General features: G+C 43.3%; 1 protein-coding gene and 1 pseudogene across 1 annotated transcript in view; both read left to right on the forward strand.

Annotated features, from left to right (window-relative positions):
* LOC124612722 (ras-specific guanine nucleotide-releasing factor RalGPS2) overlaps nucleotides 1-25,385 on the forward strand; it is a 363,977-nt gene that overhangs the window by 149,702 nt on the left and 188,890 nt on the right. The window lies entirely within an intron of this gene.
* Nucleotides 6,472-6,589, forward strand: LOC124614552 (annotated as a pseudogene).

Genomic DNA, 25,385 nt, shown 5'->3' on the forward strand with positions numbered 1-25,385 from the left:
AGAAAATTTGATGAACATACCGGAGCAATATTTTTTATTGCGTGTAGCAAAATTAGGCACTAGTTTTGCGAAACTTTCGTTTTTAACAGATCCAAGGGCTGCTCAACGATCCCTTTAAATACGAATACTGTAGAAGTATGCACATTGATTAACAGGCGGTTTCTAATCCACAGTGCAGTGCAGCATTTCGTGTAGGTGTGGTGAGAAACTCGGCTTGCGTGTTGTTCATCGGGTCTAGTGTGACACATCCTGCGGCCTTCATAAAAAAAGTTTGTTCTTTTATGAACCTGTCATTGCAAGACACAAGCGGAACATAATCAGACGATCTAGTCGACCATTCAACGCTCTTCTAAAAGGACTTCAGCTTGCACAGAGGTGTCTGATGGGTCGTTCGGTACTGGTAAGCTGTTCAAGGGCGTCGTTATGAGGAGAAGCAAAACTGGCGTTCTACGGATCGGAGTGTGGAATGTCAGATCCCTTAATCGGGCAGGTAGGTTAGAAAATTTAAAAAGGGAACTGGATAGATTAAAGTTATAGAGGGAATTGGTGAAGTTCGGCGGCAGGAGGAAAAGGACATATGGTCAGGTGAATAAAGGGTTATAAATACAAAATCAAATAGGGGTAATGCAGGAGTAGGTTTAATAATGAATAAAAAGATAGGAGTACGGGTAAGCTAATACAAACAGCATAGTGAACGCATTAGTGTGGCCAAAATAGACACGAAGCCCACGCCTAATACAATAGTACAAGTTTCTCGTATATGCCAACTAGCTCCGCAAATGATGAAGAGATTGAAGAAATGTCTGATGAGATAAAAGAAATTATTGAAATAGTCATGAGGGACTGGAATTCGATAGTAGGACAAGGAAGAGAAGGGAAAGTAGTAGGTGAATATGGACTTGGGGGTGAGGAATGAAAGAGGCAGCCGCCTGGTAGAATTTTGCATGAAGAATAACTTAATCATCGCTAACATTTGGTTTAAGAATCATGAAAGAAGGTTGTATACGTGGAAGAGACCTCGAGACACTGGAAGGTTTCAGATAGATTATATAATGATAAGCCAGAGATTTTGAAGCCAGGTTTTAAATTGTAAGACATTTCCAGGGGCAGATGTGGACTCTGACCACAATGTGTTAGTTATGAACTGTAGATTAAAACCGAAGAAACTGCAGAAAGTTAGGAATTTAAGGAGCTGGGACCTGGATAAACTGAAAGAACGAGAGGTTGTGGAGTGTTCCAGAGGGAGCATTAGGGAACGATTGACAAGAAAAGGGAAATTAATACAGTACAAGAAGAATGGGTAGCTTTTGAGTGATGAAATAGTGAAGGCAGCAGTGGATCAAGTAGGTAGAAAGACGAGTGCTAGTGGAAATCCTTGAGTAACACAAGAGATATTGAATTTAATCGATGAAAGGAGAAAATATGAAAAATGCAATAAATGAAGCAGGCGAAAAGGAATACAAACGTCTCAAAAATGAGATCGACAGGAAGTGAAAAATGGCTAAGCAGGAATGGCTAGAGGACAGATGTAAGGATGTACAAGCATACATCACTAGGGGCAAGATAGATGCCGCCTACTGAAAAATTAAGAAGACCTTCAGAGAAAAGAGAACCATCTGTATGAATATCAAGAGCTCAGTTGGTAAACCAATTCGAAGCAAAGAACGGAAAGTCAAAAGGTGGAAGGAGTATATAGAGGGTCTATACAAGGGCGGGGTACTTGAGGACAATATTATGGAAGTTGAAGAGGACATAGATGAAGACGAGATGGGAGATCCGGTAGTGTGTGAAGAATTTGACAGATCACTGAAAGGCCAAAGTAGAAACAAGGCCCCGGGAGCAGACAACATTCCGTTAGAACTATTGATAGCCGTGGGAGAGCCAGCTATGACATAACTCTTCCATCTGGTGGGAAATACGAGGGCAGTTCAAAAAGTAATGCAACACATTTTTTTTCTGAAACAGGGGTTGTTTTATTCAGCATTGAAATACACCAGGTTATTCCCCAATCTTTTAGCTACACAACACTATTTTTCAACGTAATCTCCATTCAATGCTACGGCCTTACGCCACCTTGAAATGAGGGCCTGTATGCCTGCACGGTACCATTCCACTGGTCGATGTCGGAGCCAACGTCGTACTGCAATAACTTCTTAATCATCCGCGTAGTTCCTCCCACGGATTGCGTCCTTCATTGGGCCAAACATATGGAAATCCGACGGTGCGAGATCGGGGCTGTAGGGTGCATGGGGAAGAACAGTCCACTGAAGTTTTGTGAGCTCCTCTCGGGTGCGAAGACTTGTCTTGCGTTGTCATGAAGAAGGAGAAGTTCGTTCAGATTTTTGTGCCTGCGAACACGCTGAAGTCGTTTCTTCAGTTTCTGAAGAGTAGCACAATACACTTCAGAGTTGATCGTTTGACCATGGGGAAGGACATCGAACAGAATAACCCCTTCAGCGTCCCAGAAGACTGTAACCATGACTTTACCGGCTGAGGGTATGGCTTTAAACTTTTTCTTGGTAGGGGAGTGGGTGTGGCGCCACTCCATTGATTGCCGTTTTGTTTCAGGTTCGAAGTGATGAACCCATGTTTCATCGCCTGTAACAATCTTTGACAAGAAATTGTCACCCTCAGCCACTTGACGAGCAAGCAATTCCGCACAGATGGTTCTCCTTTGCTCTTTATGGTGTTCGGTTAGACAACGAGGGACCCAGCGGGAACAAACCTTTGAATATCCCAACTGGTGAACAATTGTGACAGCACTACCAACAGAGATGTCAAGTTGAGCACTGAGTTGTTTGATGGTGATCCGTCGATCATCTCGAACGAGTGTGTTCGCACGCTCCGCCATTACAGGAGTCACAGCTGTGCACGGCCGGCCCGCACGCGGGAGATCAGTCAGTCTTGCTTGACCTTGCAGCGATGATGACACACGCTTTGCCCAACGACTCACCGTGCTTTTGTCCACTGCCTGATCACCGTAGACATTCTGCAAGCGCCTATGAATATCTGAGATGCCCTGGTTTTCCGCCAAAAGAAACTCGATCACTGCCCGTTGTTTGCAACGCACATCCGTTACAGACGCCATTTTAACAGCTCCGTACAGCGCTGCCACTTGTCGGAAGTCAATGAAACTATACGAGACGAAGCGGGAATGTTTGAAAATATTCCACAAGAAATTTCCGGTTTTGTCAACCAAAATTGGCCGAGAAAAAAATGTGTTGCATTACTTATTGAACTGCCCTCGTATGTATGAGACATTCGAAATATCATCAGACTTCAAGAAGAATATAATAATTCCAATTCCAAAAAAATCAGGTGCCGACAGGTGTGAAAATTACCAATCTATTACTTTAATAAATCACGGCTGTAAATTACTAACACGAATTCTTTACAGACGAATTGAAAAACTGACAGAAGCCGACCTCGGGGAAGATCACTTTGGATTCCGTAGAAATTTTGGAACACATGAGGCAATACTGACCCTACGACGTATCTTAGAAGATAGATCAAGGAAGACAAAGCTACGTTTCTAGCATTTGTAGACTTGGAGAAGGCTTTTGACAATGTTGACTGGACTACTCTCTTTCAAATTCTGAAGTTGGCAGAGGTCAAATACAGGGAGCGAAAGGCTATATACAATTTGTACGGAGACCAGATGGCAGTTATAAGAGTTCAGGGGCATGAAAGGGAATCAATGGTTGAGAAGGGAGAGAGAAGTTTGTAGACTACTCTCAAATGTTGTTCATTCTGTACATTGAACAAGTGGTAAAGGAAACCAAAGAAAAGTTTGGAGTAGGAAGTAAAATCGAGGGAGAAGAAATAAAAACCTTGAGATTTCCCGATGACATTGTAATTCTGTCAGAGACAGCAAAGGACTTGGAAGAACAGTTGAACGGAATGGACAGCGTCTTGAAAGATGGATATAAGATGAACATCAACAAAAGCAAAACTAGGATAATGGAGTGTAGTCGAATTAAATCAGGTGATGCCGAGGGAATTACATTGGGAAAGAAGACACTTAAAGTAGTAGATGAATTTTGCTATTTGGGCAGCAAAATAACTGAGGATGGTGGAAGTAGAGAGTATTTAAAATGCAGACTGGCAATGGCAAGGAAAGCGTTTCTGAAGAAGAGAAATTCGTCAAATCGAATACAGATTTAAGAGTTAGGAAGTCTTTTATGAAAGTAATTGTATGTAGTGTAGCCATGTATGGATTTGAAACATGGACAATAAACAGTTTAGACAAGAAGAGAATAGAAGCTTTTGAAATGTGGTGCCACAGAAGAATACTAAAGATTAGATGGATAGATCACGTAACTAATGAGGTGGTACTGAATAGAATTGGGAAAAAAGGAATTTGTGGCACAACTTGATTAAAAGAAGGGATGGGTTGGTAGGACACGTTCTGAGGCATCAAGGGATCGCCAATTTAGTACTACGGGGGAAGCGTGGAGGGTAAAAATCGTAGAGGGAGACCAAGAGATCAATACCCTAAGCAGATTCAGAAAGATGTAGGTTGTAATAGTTACTCGGAGATGAAGAGGCTTTCACGGTATATAGTAGCATGGAGAGCTGCATCAAATCAGTCTTTGGACTGAAGACCACAACAACAAGAAGCTTTTGAAACAGTGGGCTCATTGCGCACGAACCCCACTTGGCGTTGACAGCGCGTCCGATGTATAAATCGACTGATGTTATCTGCTTATTACCAATAACGTTAAGTATTAATAGATTGAATTATGATAGACCAATTACGAATTTATTTGTTGGAACCGTTAATTCATTGAAAATGCCAAAAAAAATTGATAGTACACTGTGTCAGTTTTAAAAGGATTACTGTAACTGAAAAATTGTCACAGACTGCTCAATAAACTTACTGTATTAAATGTTACAGTATTTTCTAGATTAAACGTGACCAAAAAATCTTGGGGATGCACTGTATCGTTCCTATTATTTAAGCACTGAAACAGAATTCTGAATTTAGAGCGATACAGCATCGTGTACACTTGCTATAAATTAGACAGAGAGAAAGTAGCTGCCGTCAAATTTAAAAAAGTAATACGGATAAAATATTAATACGATTAGACTTGTTACCAGGAATTTGAAATTTTTGTCTCTGTAGTTTACACTCGTTGGAAAATAATCACAATAGTTAAGCTATTTTCTCTTTAAACGGCGCCACAATCTAATTGTACTTATGAAAAGACACAAATTTTGCCAGGCAGCCATCTAGGTATCATGATTTGTTGCACTATAGATTTCGTCCTGTCGGTCATTTTCTAGTGCTTTTCTAATACCGTGAGAAATTAATACAATAACTCACGAAATAAAAAAAAAACCGCACAATTTACACATTAAGAACAACAACAAACTTACCGCGCGTCTTAGTTAAGGCGAAACAATCGATGCGTGACATGTTTGACATCGCCAATAGTTAAGGCTCTAGACAGTCTATTTGTTTCTAAAGATTTCTAGAAAACGTTGGTGACAGATGCCTCTCATGGAAGAAAAAACTGTTGCTATAAAGGCATGTCGTATAGTAAATTTTACAATCACTTGATAGGTTAGATGAGGACAGGCGTTGCATAACGTTGGAATTTTTTTTTTTTTTAATTACAGAATTTGGCCAGTTATCGACCGCTTAGAACCTAAGACTAAGATACTCTATTTTTCGTCTTATCTTTCCAGAACTTCTTCATGCGTTGGCTGATGGCCTGCCTCTGTTCATTTGAGAGCACCTCCTTGGTTGCGGTTCTTGTTGTTGGATAGGAAATTTTGCAGTGTTAATCAGCAACTTGAAATTTTCTCTGTCCTGCATGGCGTATTCTGCGATGTTAAGTTTATCAAATTCTTTCTCGTCTCGTCGAGCCATCCCGTGGTGTTTTTAATTTGGAAATGAAATTAAAATTTTTCTTCGTTAGCCTGTTATCTGTTCTGTCAATCTCCTCTTCCTTTTTGTATCTGTGATTTTTTTTTTAATAGATCTTTAGTTCTCTTCTTCGTCCACTTGTCTCTTTCCTTTCTGTTTTTAAAATTTTACTGCGTATTTTCCTTTCTTTCTTTTCCATTTCTTCTTGTCGACTTCTTTTATTCAGTGATAGGCATTCATATCTGCATAGAGCTTCCGGTTTAGTTACTGTTGCGTACAGTTTAATTTGTGTCTGGAGCGACGCTGATATTTTATCGATTTTGGATGAGTTCGTATGCTAATCCATCTTTCTTTACTTGGGGTGGTGTTTAATCCATTTGCTTGTATCCATTCTCCAAAATACTTAAACATATCACCTCTTTTGATGTTTCCGTGCTGTGTTTGTATATATTTTTCCCTTTTCTGTTTGTGTTGAGCGATTCCTTTTTCTCGTACGATATTTATAATCCGGATTTAGCTGTTCAATTTCGTGAAGCGTCCCTGTTATTATCTTTGCATCTGTTTTCTCCTTCAAAATTACTGCAGTAGCGCCAGTAAATGCTAACGGCCTTGCCGCAGTGGTAACACCGGTTCCCGTCAGATTACCGAAGTTAAGCGCTGATGGGCTGGGCTACCATTTGGATGGGTGACCATCCGGTCTGCCGGGCGCTGTTGGCAAGCGGGGTGCACTCAGCCCATGTGAGGCAAACTGAGGAGCTACTCGATTGAGAAGTAGCGGCTCCGCTCTCGGAAACTGACATACGGCTGGGAGAGCGGTGTGCTGACCACATGCCCCTCCATATCGGCATCCAGTGACGCCTATGGGCTGAGGATGACACGCCGGCCGGTCGGTATCGTTGGGCCTTCATGGCCTGTCCGGGAGGAGTTTAGCGTCAGTAAATGCGAGGCATTTCACCACAAAACTTCCTCTTCCTTGTCGTAGATGGAGTATTTCGATATTTTCCCCGTTTAGTTCTTTATCCCACTCTCTCATGACCTTGCCTGAGAGCAGATTGAAAAAATCGATGAGAGCCCATCGACCTGCCGAACACCTGTATTAATTGTGAAGGGTTCAGAAACTTCTAAGAATTTTCCTTTCGAAATTGTGCCTGTGCCTGTGCATGTGTTCGACTAATTGACTGGTGGTTTCGTCGATCCTGCTTCTTTCAGTGTTAGAAATGCGTTGATTTAGTTAATATGTACCGCAACTATATTGTGATGACACGCTTTCTGTTTAAGCGGCTATTAATGTTGTATTACAATGTGTCTTCACATGTGATACACAGAAGGTACCTTCTGTCATTCACATTAACAGCATGCTGTGTTCAAATGGGATGAGACAGTACAGAAATTACAGCAAGTAGTTAAGTGCAACAGGAAAAGTAATTGGTGGGGTGTGCAGCATGGTGCTGCATTCAGATAACAAGCAACTAGCCGTTAATAAATGGTAGCGCAATGGCAGTGGTCGTTAAGTTGTACACTTGTGACGGAAATATTTTCCTCAAAGACAGCGATCATCGTACATGATATTTGCAGCAGTGTATCGTCGCACGTGTGTAGCATGTTCAGTACTGCGTTATGACCTCACCTGTTGTTTTATTTGCCGCTGTCGGTGTGGGCTTGACTCGTTATGATATCATAAGAGTCGGTAGTGCACCTTCACTTTAAAGCAAATACATTTAACACAGAATTTATGGTGAAACTTTTTTTGAGTAGATAGACGAGTTATCAAATAATGTGTAAGTGAAATGACTGGATGAATTACTCAGGACTGATTATGTTGAAGAAACCGGAGGATCACAGTTTAAACCAAATATCTACTTATTGAGTAATTTTCTCATGTGTGCGCATTCGGGAGGACGACGGTTCAATCCCGCGTCCGGTCATCCTGATTTAGGTTTTCCGTGATTTCCCTAAATCGCTCCAGGCAAATGCCGGGATGGTTCCTTTCAAAGGGCACGGCCGACTTCCTTCCCCGTCCTTCCCTAATCCGATGAGACCGATGACCTCGCTGTCTGGTCTTCTTCCACGAAACAACCAACCAACCAACCATCTCATGTGTGTGACTGGCGGTCATACATCAATTTGATTCAAATAAAAAAAGTAAACAATAACTCGTGTATATAACGCGAGCAGAACATTGGATACAGAAACTCGTTCAATCGAAGCTCATATGACTGCACATTAATACGCGAAAATCACAGTAAACACTCAAAATGCGAAAATACTGTCAGTCGCGACATAAACTAAAGTTAGTATCTTGATTAAGCTCTGCGAAAACATGCAACAATATCCCGGATTTTGGGATGAAGCCACCGTCATACCCATACCTGGTAAGGTGGCATGAGTTTCGCAATGTACTAACGAACTCACAGTGTGGATTCCGAGCGCGGCGTTCTGCAGTTGACCATCTCGTTACTTTGTCCACCCATGTCATGAATGGTTTTATGCGGAAATCCCAGACTGTGGCCGTTTTTCGATTTGGAGAAGGCCTACGACACCTGCTGGGGAGCTGGTCTCCTCCGTACTCTTCACACGTGGGGCTTCCGTGGCTGCCTGCCCTGTTTCCTTCAGGAATTTTTAAAGGACTGAGTTTTCAAGGTGCTTGTGGGTTCTGTCTTGTCGGACACCTTTATCAAATGGTTCAAATGGCTCTGAGCACTATGGGAGTTAACAACTGAGGTCATCAGTCCCCTAGAACCTAGAACTAGTTAAACCTAAGTAACCGAACGACAACACACACATCCATGCCCGAGGCAGGATTCTAACTTGCGACCGTAGCGGTCGCGCGATTCCAGACTTAAGCGGTGTGGCTCAGGTTTCCGTCGTGAGCGTCGTCCACTTTGCTATCGCCATTAACCCTATAATGGTCTGTCTCCCACTGGGCATCCCCGGCTCCCTTTTTGTTGATGATTTTACCGTTTATTGCAGTTCTCCACGGACCTGTGTCACTGAGCGGCGTCTCCAGCGATGTCTTGATCGTCTGTACTCCTGGAGCATCGGCAATGGCTTTCGTTTTTGTACTGACAAAACCATCCGTATGAATTTCTGGCGGCGCAAATGTTTTCTCCCACCATCTTAACATCTTGGGCCTGTTGCCCTTCTGTTCGTTGAAACTACGAAGTTCCTGGGGCTCATGCTCGATAGGAAACACTCTTGGTCCTTTCGTGTGTTTTATCTGGCAACCCGCTGGACGCGATTCCTCAATGTCCTTCGTGTCCTCAATGGTACTTTCTGGGGTGCTGATCGAACCACCCTTCTGCGTTTGTACCGGTCCCGTGTCCGTTAGAAACTCGACTATGGGTGCTTTGTTTCTGCGTCTGCACGTCCATCCCTCTTACGCCGTCTCAACACTATCCATCATCGTGGCATCCGTTTGGCCACTGACGCCTTTTTCACTAACCCGCTTGAGAATCTGTATGCTGAGGCTGCTGAACTACCACTGTCCTACCGCCGTGACTTTGTCCTCAGCAGGTATGCATGCCGTTGGTCTGCCATGCGTGGCCACCCATCCTATGCCTCCTTCTTCGATGATTCCTTTGATCGCCAGTATGGGACGCGTCCATCTTCTGTTACCTCCTGGAGTCCGCTTTCGGCACTTGCTGCGGCTGCTTAACTTCACACTACCTGCAACTTTCACGGTGTATGTGAACCCTTCACCACCTTGGCTTCGTGAAGCGGCCCATGTTAACCTTGGCCTTCATTCGCTTCCTAAAGACTCTACTCCAGCTTCGGTCTATCGCCTTAAGTTTCACCACCTTCGCATGGAACTTCCCGATAGTAGCTTTGTGTACACTGATGGCTCTCGGACTGGCCGTGGTGTCGGGTGTGCTTTCGTCATTGGCGGCCATGTCTTTCGATATCGGCTTCCGACACACTGCTCAGTATTTACAGCGGAGCTCTTCGCCGTGTATCAGGCCACGGAGTACATCCGGCGACACAGTCTTTTCAATTGTGTCCTCTGCTCAGACTCATTCAGTGCCCTTCAAAGTCTATGTGCGCAGTACACCGCCCATCCTTTAGTGCAGCTGGTCCAGGAAAACTGTTAACTGCTCACTCTTGGTGGAGACAGTGTGATGTTGTTATGGGTTCCTGGTCATGTCGCTCTGCCAGGTAACGAGGCTGCTGACGCTGCTGCCAAGGCTGAGGTCCTCGTACATCAGCCCGCTAGTTCCTGTATCCCCTCCGCTTATCTAAGTGTTAGCGCCTGTCAGGAGGTGGTGTCCCTTGGCATCGCCAATGGTCCTCCCTTCTCGGGAATAAGCTCCGGCTTATTAAGCCTCTCCCAGCGTCTTGGACTACCTCCTCTTGGCCCTTCCGCCAGGAGGAGGTAATTTTAACAAGGTTACGTATTGGGCACTGCCTTTTTAGCCATCGTCATTTGATAAGTGACGCCCCTCCTCCACTTTGTACACATTACGTCCAAGTTTTAACTGCCCACCACTTCCTGACGGAATGCCCATTTTTTAACCGGTTATGTTCCCGCTTGTGTTCGCAGTCTGAGTTATCTGCCGTTTTAGCAAATGACAGTCGGGCTGTCGACCACGTTTTGCTTTTTACCCGTCAAAGAAATACGGTGAAGGCCATTTAATGTTTAGTTTTGAACCTCCGTTTCTGTATGGTATCTTTTGTAGCCCTCTCTCCGCGTCCCTGTTTTTAGCTGTCTTCTCTTATGTCAATTGGGACTGACGTGTGTGTGAATTCCTAAGGGACCAAACTGCTTAGGTCATCGGTCCCTACACTTACACACTAGTGAAACTAACTTATGTTTATAACAACACATTCACCCATGCCCGAGGGAGGACTCGAACCTCCGGCGGGAGGGGCCGCGCAGTCCGTGACATGACGCCTGAAACCGCGCGGCCTACATTGACGTATAGTCGTTTTTTGTCTCCTCTGTGTCTTCATGTTCTATATAGTTTTGACTTGGGCGCAAATGACCCCAGTTGTTTTTGCGCCCTAGAGCAAAAAAATGCAACAAATCCATCAACACCCGAAAATAAATATCAACTGTAGTAAATAATTACAGTAACTATCTGCAAAGATGGGAATTTTTCAGGGGACAGAAATAAGTACTAAAGTAGCTTCAAATCAGTAGATAGGTTCATTATTATAAATGACGTATTTATTCAGAGCAGTCAGAAAGAGAGAACTGATTGAAGCGTGTATAGAACATCTATGTGTTGCTCCAATCAGAACTTCGTGTGATGGCTTTAAACTACATAGCATACGGGTACAACTATAACTGTCTGTTACACTTCCACGGAAGATGCAACGAAACTTCGATAAGTGAACAGTGATATTTTATTTATTTCTTTGTGAAAGATAGAGAAAATGTAGATTTACACTTATTGACTGTTCCGTCGATTTTTCACAACACTTGGGTAATATTCTACAACATTTATTATTTGTTACACGAACCGAATTTCGGCTATTAAAGCCATCATCAGGTGCAAAGAAACGTTTGTGATGCACTGAAATTTTGTTGGATCAAAGATCTTAAACTAGTGCATGTACTGAGTATCTCAATTTCCAGAGGTGAAAAATGTTAAAGTTATCATTAGGAATAAAACAAGTGGGATTATTTCATTGTAAATGCAATGTAAGATTATTTAACTAAAATAAAATATGTGACACATTTACTAATGAACTACAGTCAAATTACAACAGTTGTACGTAGAACAACATACCTGAACAATGAACTTTGCTGACACATTCCAAACACTTGGCTAAGCGAAATAATCTTGTCTTTAATAGATCCCAAATTACCAACAGATAAGGTACAATTGTGATATTAAGCAGGTGAGTGAAACATCAGTGATTACACAAGGTAAAAATTTTAACACAATAAGAGAAATTACAATAAGTGAAATAAAGGAACTGGGGCATGTGACTAAGAGGGGTGATTTTCAGCGTGACGTGGAAAGGATTATGAGTAGTATCTACAACTGGAAGGGGCGAGTAAGGTAACTGTGTCTCGTCATTCGGTACTAAGTTTGGGTTGATGGACGTTGTCTATTAATTTACATTATTTCAAGATAGTTCAGCTTCCTTTCTTTGTGGCTGTTGTGTAATAATTCATGTTTCACCACGTAACTGTTGCCTTCTTTAAGCAAGTGGCCTGCAAAAGTAGAATCTCCTTTACTCTTCCAACTTCTGTGGTGTTCTTTCAAGCGGGTACATACTGCCCTGCGAGACTCACCTATATTAAATTTGCCACAGTTACAAGTAATTTTATATATTCCACTCTTTTCCAGAGCTGTCAGTACCACTGGGCACATAAAATGATATTTTTACGTTCCTGCATTTAAGCTTTCTGACTACATCCAGTGAGACTTTTCCTAAGTACGGAATTGTGCGCCATTTATTGCATTCTTTTGGTGGTGGGTCGACGACATGGTAGAGAAAAGAGTACACACCTGTTGTTTCCGCTTTTTGTGCCTTATGGAATCCACTAAGGTAGGAGGATAGGCATTGTTTGATGCTGTTTGTTTGATTGCTTTTAGTTCCATTTCGAAGTCATCTTCACTCAAACCATTTCGTGCACCAAATAATAAATACTGTAGAATATTACACCAGTGTTGTGTGTTTCAGTCATGAGATATAGATTTCACTCTGTTTGTAAAAATGGCGGTAAAAAGAAACACTATTATATTTATTCGTGTTTACCAAAGAGTGTGTCCCCATTTACGTTGACCACCCCAAATAACTTCTTGTCAAGAAATATATCAACGAGATGGTGTTTAGCTACCAGGAGGACATTAACCAGCATGGCTGCCTTTCTTCAACTTCGTAAGTTACGAAGATATAAACACAAGTTAGTTGAGTGTTAGTCAATAACTATTCAAAAATAAGCAAATTTAAAACATTTACTGCTGCCAAACTACAAAATAGGAAGCATAATTCCAACGTTCCTGGAAAGAGAAAAGTTCAAATTTTTTGGGCATTCAATTAGAGCACCATGCGTTCCACGACAAATATCAGAACGGTGGCTTATTTCCTGCCACACACGGACCATATGGTCTCTCGTTATCGGATTCACAGCTTCAACAATGCGATGCCACAGACTTTCAAGAGTGTGAGGCATGGGGGACGGGGGGTTGAAAACGCGGTGCTTTGTGTTACTCCACTGACAGAAGTCATAAGGTGGGAGACCTGGGAGACCAACGGCGATGAAGTTCATCTTCTACTCTTTCTCATCCAAACCAACGTTCTGGAATGGTGTAATTCAGCCAACGTCGGACGTGCTTGGAGAAATCGCCTGACACTCTTGAAAGTCTGGGACATAGCATTGTTAAAGCTCTGAATTCGATAACGAGAGACCAGCTGCTTCGTGTGTGGCAGGAAATAAGCCACCATTTTGATATTTGTCGTATAACATATGGTGTTCACATTGAATAGATAAAAATTTGAACTTTTCCCTTTCCACGACCGTTGGAATTGTGTTTCTATCTTTTGTAGTTTGGAAGCAGTAGATGTTTGAAATCTGTTCTTTCTTTTTGATCAGCCCTGTTTATTGAACCTGGGAGTGAGGGCGCTTCGATCGGCTTGAGTTTTTATCGTGATATTTCACGCTGAACCACTTGATAGTATATGCACTACTGTCTTGAAATCATTCGCCATGCGATGGTTTTTTCTTAGCCACCACTGTAGTTGTTTACTGTAGCTGCGAATGCCCCTGAGTACATATAAGTTTAATACTGTCCTACTAATTGTACTTTATTTAATAGAAGAGGTGCTTAATTTTTGGCATTACAGAGTGCTAACTGCTTCTTCTGCACCTTACGGTGCCCTAATGAAATTTCTTTAGCGGGTTGCTAGTCCTTTCTTCCTTTGAGACAGATAGTTTTCATGATATCTAAGATTTTTTTTCTTGCAGTCGTGAAATCGTTCATTAGTTTTGCAGTTATTAACATTTATTCAGTACATTTTTCAGTATGGTGAGACTACGTAAAAGATTTACTCTCTTAGAGATCAGTAAATCGCCAGTTCTTTAAGGAATTTTGTAGATCTTTCTCCATGGGGAAGTCGTTGTTTATAGCTCTGTCCTTCCGTCGATACATATAGTCGCCTTTAACTTCGTTTACTAATTGGTGTTCTAAGGTTATGGCATGGGCGCTTTTGACCTCAGTTGTTCTTGCGCCCAAAAATTAAAAAAAAAAATATTGCAACCTGTTAATCTCGGCCTTCGAGTCCAGGAATTTATAATACTCCTAGCGAGTGTGACAGCTATCATGTGGGGCTATACGGGCTATTACCGATCGCTGTTTTTGATCATGAACGTAGCCTTAAACACAGCAATTCTGAAAAATCAGCGGTGGCCGAGAACAACCGGCTAAATATACAAAATATTACGTTCGAACGTACGAGAATTCTGGCTCTCGCATCGAAATATTGGGACTGATGAATGTGGTGGTACTGAAAACGACTCTTAACAGCGAGGGCAATCGTAATCGTAATCCATGGACGTATAGGGCGTCACTCAACGTGCACCATCTTCACTACGTAAACTAGACAGTTAGATGCCGTCCTCTGAGCATAAGAGTGAGAGCATCACTTGTTTCACAACAGTCAGACGCAGCCTCTGACGTCGACGAGGCAAGCAGTCATCGAAAGGTCTGGGATTTTATCCGAATTTGAGGTGCCAAGTTAACCGAGAACTTTTTATCTTAGTGGTGCAGTGTTCGGAGTTCTTACCATGTAGGCACGCCAACAGAAATCGAACGAATTCAGTTACTAGTTGCTGGGATCGTAACGAAAGTGTAAGGGAAGTTCTTGGGGAACTTACATGGGAATTCTAGGGAGAAAGTCGACGTAGTTACCGTGACACCTTGTTTGGTAAAATTAGAGAACCTTTATTCGAAGAAGACTGTGCGACCGTTGTGCAGCCACCATCGTACTCGACTCGCCTAGGGATCGTGAGAATAAGATACAGAGAGGTCAGAGCGCGGACGGAAGCACATAGGCGGTCGTTCTACCTTAACCTTATTCGCGAATGAAATAGGACGAGAAGTCGAATATCGGTTTGTGAAGTATCCTCCACTATGTACTGTACAGTGACTTTCGGAGTGCACAGGGTGATTCCTCTAAAACTCACACCGCAAATATTGCGGAAATGGGAAGTGCCATTGATGTGCGGTTTTCACAGAACTGATTGGTCGGGTGTGGCTCGCATTGTTAGCCAGTCAATAGATTGTCGTAATACTTCGATAGTGTATTTTTTGTGCAAGCAGACACTTTTTAAACGGAACAACGCCTACTGACATTAACAAACTAAAAGTACGGTAAATTAGAATGTAAGTAGTGGTTGTTGCATGATTCTAGCGAGAAACTTTTACAAGATATCGTATTTTGAAAAGTTTTCACGCCGACACTCGTTTGTACCATTCAACCTGCGTAGTTACTAGGTACAATGTTATGTTTGCTTACAGTGTGCTTGTGTGTTCCTTGAATGCGTTACGACTCGGGTCAGTAGGTCGTGGGTGGACTACGGGGTTTACCAGTGCAGAAAAATCAGACATGCTCATGGTGTATCCAGTGTATGAAGAACGCAGTTCGCTCTTGTTCGGTGTAAGCGACTAGATATCCTAATCGACTCAACAATTACGGCGGTTGTTTATCAACCTCTTCAACCAGTAACGTGAAAGTGGTAGTGTAACGTATACACAACGTAACAGAAGCAAATACTTGACGACAGAAGAGGAGGAAATTAATGTTCTTACTACTTTGGCATTTGATCCGCACGTTAGCTCCGCGCAAGCACACGAGGAAGTGGCAAGAGTCGGGCAAGTTTCCTATGCATTCTCCATCGACATGGGTTCCATCTCTGTCACATCTCTCTCCATTAAGAGCTCCATCGAGAAGATAATGAGAATCGTGTTAACTTCTGTACATTAAAACAGGATATTCCAGATGTATCATGTATCTTGTTGAGTGATGAAGCCACATTTACCAATCATGGTCATCTAAACCGCCTAAGCGTGCACTATAGGTCTGTTAACAGTCCCGTTGGATTTGCCAGGTGGAACATCAGCCTCCATGTAGTGTAAACGTGTGGTGTGGGATAGTGCGCCGTCAGCTTATAGGCCCGTTTTTAATAGACGGAAGAATAAAAGCGCACAAACATCGCAGTCTCCTAACAGGCCGTCTCCCACGGATGCTAGAAGACGTTCCTCTGCAGACTAGGAGGAACCTGTGGTACCCAACGTAATGGCTGTCCAGCCCATAGTGCACGAAGTACTACAGCATGTCTTCATGAATTGTTTCTAAATATTCTAAATAGTTCGACTGGACGCGGACGACGTGTATCTTGGCCTGCCTGTTCCCCGGATTGGATGCCAGTAGACTTCTTCCTGGGGGGAAAGCTGGAAAACGATGTCTACAAGGACATACACTCGATGGCTGTAGAGATACCGTAGCCTGCTCGGACGTCTCCTTTGAAATGCTAGCACGTTTGCAGCAGTCGTTCCGTACCAGACTGGAATCGTGTATTGCCGCTGCCGGTGCTCATTTTGAACACAACTGGTGATGGTCAGTTGTCTCGTTATAGTTCAGAATCCACGTAACTAGTGTGTGCACTTAAGTAGTTCTTGAGTGTGTGGTACTACATGTATTGTACAAGTATCGGTGCAACAAACACATCTGAAATTCTAATTTACCCATATTTTAATTTGTTAGTATCAATAGGCATTGTTCCGTTTAAAAACGTATATGTTGCACAAAACACACTAAGTATTGTTACAATCCGTTGATTGGCTAAGAGTACAAACCTCTGACTGCCAACCCAATTTGTGAAAACCGCACATCAATAGCACTTTCCATTTCCACAATATTGCGGTGCAAGTTTTAGATGATTAACCTTGTATATTTCGATGCAGTTGTACTGGTGATGACTTCGGAAGCCGTTTCGGTATTAATACAAGATGGGACGGACGCAGAAGTTTGTTACTTATGCGAACGAATTAAAACCTTGTTCAGGCAACAATTTCGATAAACTGTTGCATTTTCACTGTAGGGTTTTTGGCTCTACATTGAGGCAAAACGATTTGATAATCAAGGTTCGACCAATACGAGGTTTGCTCTCTTTTTATTAAACTCTCATTCCATGTTATTGGTTTGTTATTGCATTAGTTTAATAGTGCGGCAGACATGTAAATTTTTTTTGTGACTACTTTTCGTGGGAAGTTTCGGTCCTGATGGTTTGTGACCATCTAGACACAAGATCTGTAAAAGAAGTGTGGACCATCGTAGTACCTGACCACATGCTATGTGCGTAATGTAAATGTATGGTCGCGGCTACGCGAATTTTTCTTGATGTTGAATTGAAAGCGTTGTCTTATTGTGGAATTGCAAGTACCTGCTGTGAAGATGTAGTCAACGAACGTGTTTAAGTCCACTACGAAACGAGCAGCAATCGGCGGGAGAAACCAGGAGACAGTAACAGCGAGGAAGTTTGCGAGGAGGCGAGTGCATGTTATCCCGTAAAAATTGCAATTGGCGCATAAACTACAGCCCACGTACCTCGTAAAAAGATAGACTTCTCGTCAACTGTCGCTCTCCTTCATTCGGTAGAAAAAGATGTCTGCTAAAGCCGTCGGCGTGCTACAGACTATATGCAGCGCTGCGTGTTCGCCGCTCCTGTTGTTGTCGTCGTCGTCGTCGTCGTCGTCAGATGACTGGTTTGATGCGGCTCTCTATACAAGTCGATCTTACGCAAGTTGGTGGATAGCGACTCGCTATGCGACGTAATCACTTTACCATCGATGAAAGAATACTCGATGTACCCGAATCAACTTTTGACACTACTGGCTGGTTGCGTATCGACCGAAACCATCACCAACACATTGCCACCAGATAAGGACGTGTAATCCTTCTTTGGGAAAGATTACATCTCTGCGATTTCATTGACATCAGAACTGAGAAAATTCGTCACAATAGTCACCGAGAATACAATAGCAAACCCGCTTAAAACGGCTTGGCGACTATGTACGCACTTGCTGGACGAGGTTTGCCGTATTACACAAGGAAATCTTTGAATTGGTTCTAAGGTTGGTATAAAAGCTTAAAATTGCGTCTTCGAGGTAGTTGTTGTTGTTGTTGTTGTTGTTGTTGTTGTCGTTGTTGTTGTGGTCTTCAGTCCTGAGACTGGTTTGATGCAGCTCTCCATGCTACTCTATCCTGTGCAAGCTTCTTCATCTCCCAATACGTACTGCAGCCTACATCCTTCTGAATCTGTTTAGTCTATTCATCTCTTGGTCTCCTTCTACGATTTTTACCCTCCACGCTGCCCTCCAATACTAAATTGGTGATCCCTTGATGCCTCAGAACATGTCCTACGAACCGATCCCTTCTTCTAGTCAAGTTGTGCCACAAACTCCTCTTCTCCCCATCCTATTCAATACTTCCTCAGTAGTTACGTGATCTACCCACCTTATCTTCAGCATTCTTCTGTAGCACCACATTTCGAAAGCTTCTATTCTCTTCTTGTCCAAACTATTTATCGTCCATGTTTCTCTTCCATACATGGCTACACTCCATACAAATACTTTCAGAAACGATTTCCTGACACTTAAATCTATACTCGATGTTAACAAATTTCTCTTCTTCAGAAACGCTTTCCTTGCTATTGCCAGTCTACATTTTATATCCTCTCTACTTCGACCATCATCAGTTATTTTGCTCCACAAATAGCAAAACTCCTTTACCACTTTAAGTGTCTCATTTCCTAATCTAATTCCCTCAGCATCACCCGACTTAATTCGACTACATTCCATTATTCTCGTTTTGTTTTTGTTGATGTTCATCTTATACCCTCCTTTCAAGACACTGTCCATTCCATTCAACTGCTCTTCCAAGTCCTTTGCCGTCTCTGACAGAATTACAAAGTCATCGACGAACCTCAAAGTTTTTATTTCTTCTCCATGGATTTTAATTCCTACTCCAAATTTTTCTTTTGTTTCCTTTACTGCTTGCTCAATATATAGATTGAATAACACCGGGGAGAGGCTACAACCCTGTCTCACTCCCTTACCAACCACTGCTTCCCTTTCATGTCCCTCGACTCTTACAACTGCCATCTGGTTTCTGTACAAATTGTAAATAGCCTTTCGCTCCCTGTATTTTACCCCTGCCACCTTTAGAATTTGAAAGAGAGTATTCCAATCAACATTGTCAAAAGCTTTCTCTAAGTCTACAATGCTAGAAACGTAGGTTTGCCTTTCCTTAATCTTTCTTCTAAGATAAGTTGTAGGGTCAGTATTGCCTCACGTGTTCCCATATTTCTACGGAATCCAAACTGATCTTCCCCGAGGTCGGCTTCTATCAGTTTTTCCATGCGTCTGTAAAGAATTCACGTTAGTATTTTGCAGCTGTGACTTATTAAACTGGTAGTTCGATAATTTTCACATCTGTCAACACTTGCTTTCTTTGGGAATGGAATTATTATGTTCTTCTTGAAGTCTGAAGGTATTTCGCCTGTCTCACACATCTTGCTCACCAGATGGTAGAGTTTTGTCAGGACTGGCTCTCCCAAGGCTGTCAGTAGTTCTAATGGAATGTTGTCTTCTCCGGGGGCCTTGTTTCGACTCAGGTCTTTCAGTGCTCTGTCAAACTCTTCACACAGTATTATATCTCCCATTTCATCTTCATCTACATCGTCTTCCATTTCCATAATCTTGTCCTCAAGTACATCGCCCTTGTATAGTCCCTCTATATACTCCTTCCACCTTTCTGCTTTCCCTTCTTTGCTTAGAACTGGGTTTCCATCTGAGCCCTTGATATTCATACAAGTGGTTCTCTTTTATCCAAAGGTCTCTTTAATTTTCCTGTAGGCAGTATCTATCTTACCCCTAGTGAGGTAAGCCTCTACATCCTTACATTTGTCCTCTAGCCATCCCTGGTTAGCCATTTTACACTTCCTGTCGATCTCATTTTTGAGACGTTTGTATTGCTTTTTGCCTGCTTCATTTTGTTCAGTGTAGGCGAAAACATAGCTTCAGGAAATCGTCCGGTAATGTAGAATGACCATGAAAATATTTACCAAGTAATGAAGTTCTTATAATATTCCATCTGCCTGTTATCCTGTGCGTTTACTCTGACTCTGAGATGGCATGCAATATTACATAATTGAAACTGGGACGGGAATGATAACTCAAGAGAGTAGAGGCTGTACTCTTAGGATGGAGGAGCGCTCAGCAGCCGCAAGAAAGGAATGGTGGTGGGTGGGAACAGTGTTCCGCTGTTCTCCCTTTCGACGCTGCTGGGGAGCGTGTTATTCTCTTCCTCTTCGGCCTGTGTTCGCTCTTGCGGTATCGAGTGACGAGCAGCCAACACGTGGTTCACCCGTAGCTATGGCTTCCTGTTTGCCCGCACCTCCCGTTTTACGTTTCTCTCCGAACCTGATACGTACCTCGCTGCTACAATGGCATAAATGGTACAGTTTGTGGTGTATCATTACACTCTTCGACGGAACGAGGAATAATTGTGTAACAAACTGTTGCTCTTCCGTCGTCTTGAAGGAAATTACGGAAAGAAATAGCCACAAACTTGCAATTGCTTAAAAATTATAGTCAAATCCTGGTCAAAACAATGTAGATTAAAATGTAAGTTTGGCATTGCTTGAATTCGCAACTGTGGTTTCGTCAAATTGAGGATCTGTGGATTTCCAACTACCCTCTCTTCAGTCAAACTTAATTACTACTCTTTTCATTTTTAACGCGACTTTACTGGACGTAGACGGAAACCAAACAATTACCCAATTTTCAGTGCGGTATAATAAAGCTACTGAGATAGGTCAGCTGAAACCAAAACTGTATAGGCATTACGTGCTGCTGCATTGCAAGTGTATGATTATTATGAAGATTGCCAGGGAAGAACTAGTCTGCAAAAGAGTTCTTCTATGCTCTTCATGCGGAGTGAGTCGCCTAAAATTGCACATCCGGATATAAGTATGCACAGTGACACTCAGAGGTAGCGTATGCAAATAATTCTAATATTTAGGGAAACAATTAATAGTATCAATTGCGCTTACCTTGAAAAGGATATTCGTGTCGTTTTTACAGAACAGACGTGAGATGTGCGTCACAAAGAAGCTGTAGGTTTCTGGGACTAGTTAGCTTATCAAGGATTCGAGCGAGGAGAGGCGGGAAGGTTCCACGAAAACATGGCTGTACTTAAACACCGCTCTACTAGTCAGTATCCATTACATGTTCTGGGTGTCTTGAAACTGTTACGTCTGTGTGGAATAAGCAAGTTCGATTTGCAGAGAATGCTGTTGCTGTTGCTATTGTTGTTTAGGTTTACTTAAGGGGAGACGGAAGGCAATTTTATCCCTATTCTGCCAATGCTATTTTACCCTTTGAATAGGTACACTTTTCAAAAGAACTATAAGTGATAAAACAATGAAATTTTTACTGCATATGTATAACATACGTGCCTCAATTTACAAGTAAAATGAACATAATACGTCGTATGGTTTTGGAGAAAAAAATTTATTCTTTCACTAGTAAAATTTACCTTTTTTTGTACATTAATTGTTATAAAACAGTTTCTAATTGTTAGGTGGTTCTCAATTTACTTGTAACAACTTATTACCATCTGCAGTACAAATCGACCGAATTTCATGTTGCTAACCCCATTAGTTTATCAAATAATGGTTTCTGAAAATAAAAAAATTAAGTTTTGAGAAAAATCCATTTAAAGTTTAATACTGCAATTCTAGTATAGTTATTGATGAGAATTACTAACCACTAATATTTTCCTGCACCATACTGAGCATCATCTGAATCATACTGATGTTCTTTTCTTCTCTTGGTCCCTCTTCTTTTCTGTCTGGCTTCTTCTGTGCATTTTAAATTAGCAATATCTGTTTTGCAGATTGTCTCTGTATCTATTTTCACCAAGGATTTTGCAGTATTTCCACTAAATTTTATGCCCAATAATTCCAAAACATCCAGTTTTCTAATTACACCATCATTGAAGCACAAAATAGCATCATAAACACCAAATTTGAGGGTTGTAAGCTGAACAAATACAGCTTCGGTAACCGTTCCAAATGACAGAATTCACACATTCATTTAAATTTTGGGGTTCCCATGAAGACATTTCTTCAACAAGGTATCTTAACAAATGTCTCTAAATATGGGTTTAATTTCATTCATTACTAATGCAGGTAAAGAATGTTTGTGGTCATATCTGGAACTTCTCATGTACTTGCACCAAGTGTCAGGATCATTCTGGTAAAGACCGCGTGTCAGGAGAACAATCATATCTCACGAAAAAATTGTCGTATTTATATAAAACAGAGACTGTTTCACGCAGGAAAGACCAGGCATTTCAAATATGCTAAAATCTAAAAATCGAATTTTTGAAGCCCCCTTTTACGGCTGGAGGGAGCAGGGGTAGCTGATCTGCCCTGCCGCATAGCTGGGTATCTCGATATCAAGACAGTTAACTCAGGTATCATCATTGCTCTGGGGAATAGATTCATGATTATTATGTATGTAGCGCAGCATTTAGTGCTATCTGTCGTATCGCAGAGCAGTTTTCCATAGACGAGGCACTGCCTACCAGGATTTACACCAGCTTTCTAACGTAGTATCTTCTAACAGTGTTAAAAGATAGCGTTGGACACAATAAGGAACGTGGGACATCAGAATTATGGATATCCTCGGAATCTTTCGCGGTGTCAGACTTCGATAAAATCTTGACGGTAGGCTTGACGTTTTGTAGTGACGCGGGAGCGGCATTTCCGCCGTGGCGCCGACCCCTCACGTCTCGGGTCGTTACCCAGTCCTGCGGCGGTACGGACCGGCTAGCAGCTGCCCAACCTGCCTCCGCGAATGCAGCACTCCGGCCCTCTCTGGAAGGTTCCAGGCGCCACCATTGCACTGAGGTGACAAGTCGTGGGATACCTCCTAATATGTCGGACCTACTTTTTCCCGGAGTAGTGCAGCAGCTCGACATGGCACGGACTCAACAAGTCGTTGGAAGTGCCCTACAGAGATACTGAGCCATGCTGCCTTTGTGCGAAAGTGTTGCCGGTGCTGGGTTTCGTGCATGAACGACCCTCGGTGGGATTCACGTCGCTCGAATTGTCCAGAATGTTCTGCAGACCGATCGCGACAATTGTGACCCGGTGACATGACGCATTCTCATCGATAAAAATTACATCGTTGAATGGCTGCAAATGGTCTCAAAGTAGCCGAACATAACCACTTCCAGTAAATGACCGGTTCCGTTGGGCCAGAGGATCCAGTCCATTCCGTGTAAACACAGCCCACACCATTATGGAGCCACCACCAGTGTGCGCAGTGCCTTGTTGACAGCTCGGATCCACGGCTTCATAGAGTCTGCGCCGTACTCGAACACTACCATCAACTCCTACCACCTGGAATCGGGGTTCGTCTGGCCAGGCTAGTCGTGTAGGGTCCAATCGATAATCACGAGTCGAGAAGAGGCGCTGCGGGTGGTGATGTGATGTGATGTGATGTGATGTGATGTTAGCTAAGGCGGTCTGCTGCTGTAGTCCATTAACGCCAAAACTCGCCGCACTGCCCTAACGGACACGTTCGTCGGACGCCCCACGTTGATTTCTGCGGTTATTTCACGCAGTGTTGCTTTTATTTTCTGTTAGCACTGAGAAATCTTTGCAAATCCCGCTAGCCTCGGTCATTAAGTGAAGGCTATCGGCCAGTGCGTTGTCCGTGGTGAGAGATAATGCCTGAAATTTGGTATTCTCTCGGCGCACTCTTGACACTGGGGATTCGGAATATTCAATCCATAACGATTTCCGAAATCGAATATCCCATGCGTCTAGCTCCATCTACCATTCCGCGTTCAAAGTCTGTTATCGCCCGACGGCGGCCATTGTCAAGACTTTCTCACATGATTCACCTGAGTGCTCCACCAGTCCACTGCCCTTTTTATGCGTTGTGCACGTGATACTACTGCCATCGGTACTTATGCATATCGCTGTCCTACGAGTTGTCACCTCAGTGCAAGCAGAACATCTTTTCGGCCCCGGCAGTCGGTGGTCGTAACTCCTGTTAATGGCGGAGACAGCTATCGAAAGCTCGAGTGTTTTATTCGAATTGACGCGGTTTGTAAACCGAGAAGATTTTATTGAACTATTACGGCTGCCCAGTTCATAGCGCAGGACACTCTAGACCGGTTTTTTGATTGTCAAAATATCCACGGGTGTGCTGCCGGTCTACAGTGTCCAACGGGCACAATATTTCGGCGATCATACATGTCGCCATCATCAGGTGAACTGACGGACTGAGCTCCTGTGAACGTGCCGGCACGGAGATCCGTACGCTATGGCTGCTCAGAGGGAACTGGGTTCGGTCGCGGCGGCGGCTGATTTAAATACCCTCCGCCCGCGGCGCGCTCCCTCCGCCGTCCGCGCCCCGCGCCACGGTCGCGCGGTGGAACAGATTGCGACGGCGTCTGAGATGACGTCGGAGTGATGGCTCTGTCCGCCGTGGTCGTCACAACTATACGTTTGCTCGATTTACTCTTGATTAACCCGATCGCTGGTTCCCAAGCCTTGCTAAGATTATAGCCACAGTCACGGTTTATGAGGTCGTCATTGGTGCGAATTTCGATGGCCTCTCTAACAACGCTGTCCCAATATCTCGACGTCTGTACTAGAATCCTCGTGCGGTCATATTCCATGGCGTGATTTTCCGACAAACAATGTTCAGCGACCGCCGACTTGCTCGGATACATCAGACGAGTGTGCCTCTGGTGTTCACGGCATCGATCTTCGACGGTACGCATCGTCTGACCAATATACGACTTGCCACATTGACACGGAATCTGGTACACGCCGGCCTTCCTCAAACCGAGGTCATCTTTGGCACTCCCCACCAGTGCACGAGTTTTATTTGGAGGACAAAACACAGTTCCGACCCGGTGTTTCTTCAGAATGCGAGCGATTTTCCCCGAGAGTGCGCCTGTGTAAGGAATAAATGCAGTGCCTACCTCCTCCCTCGTGACTTCATCCATCTCAAGAGGTTGTGCTGCAGTGGTTGGGCGGAGAGCACGTTGAATCTGCCACTCTGAGTACCCATTTTTTCGAAATACAGTTCTCAGATGTTCCGATTCCTGGGGTAGACTCTCTGCGTCAGAGATAGTGCGCGCCCTATGTACTAGAGTTTTAAGTACCCCATTCCTCTGTGAAGGGTGGTGGCAGCTGTCTGCGTGCAAATACAGATCAGTGTGCGTAGTCTTCCGATACACCCCATGACCTAGGGTGCCGTCAGCCCTTCTCTTGACCAAGACGTCAAGGAAAGGTAATTTACCCTCCGTTTCAGTCTCCATAGTGAATTTGATGTTGGGGTGTATGGAGTTTAGATGTGTAAGGAAGTCAAGGAGTTTATCCATACCATGTGGCCAGATGACGAACGTGTCGTCCACGTAACGGAAAAAGCAAGTAGGTTTCCATACGGATGACGACAGGGCTTCCTCCTCG

Source organism: Schistocerca americana, chromosome 4, assembly GCF_021461395.2.
Source record: "Schistocerca americana isolate TAMUIC-IGC-003095 chromosome 4, iqSchAmer2.1, whole genome shotgun sequence".
NCBI lineage: Eukaryota > Metazoa > Arthropoda > Insecta > Orthoptera > Acrididae > Schistocerca > Schistocerca americana.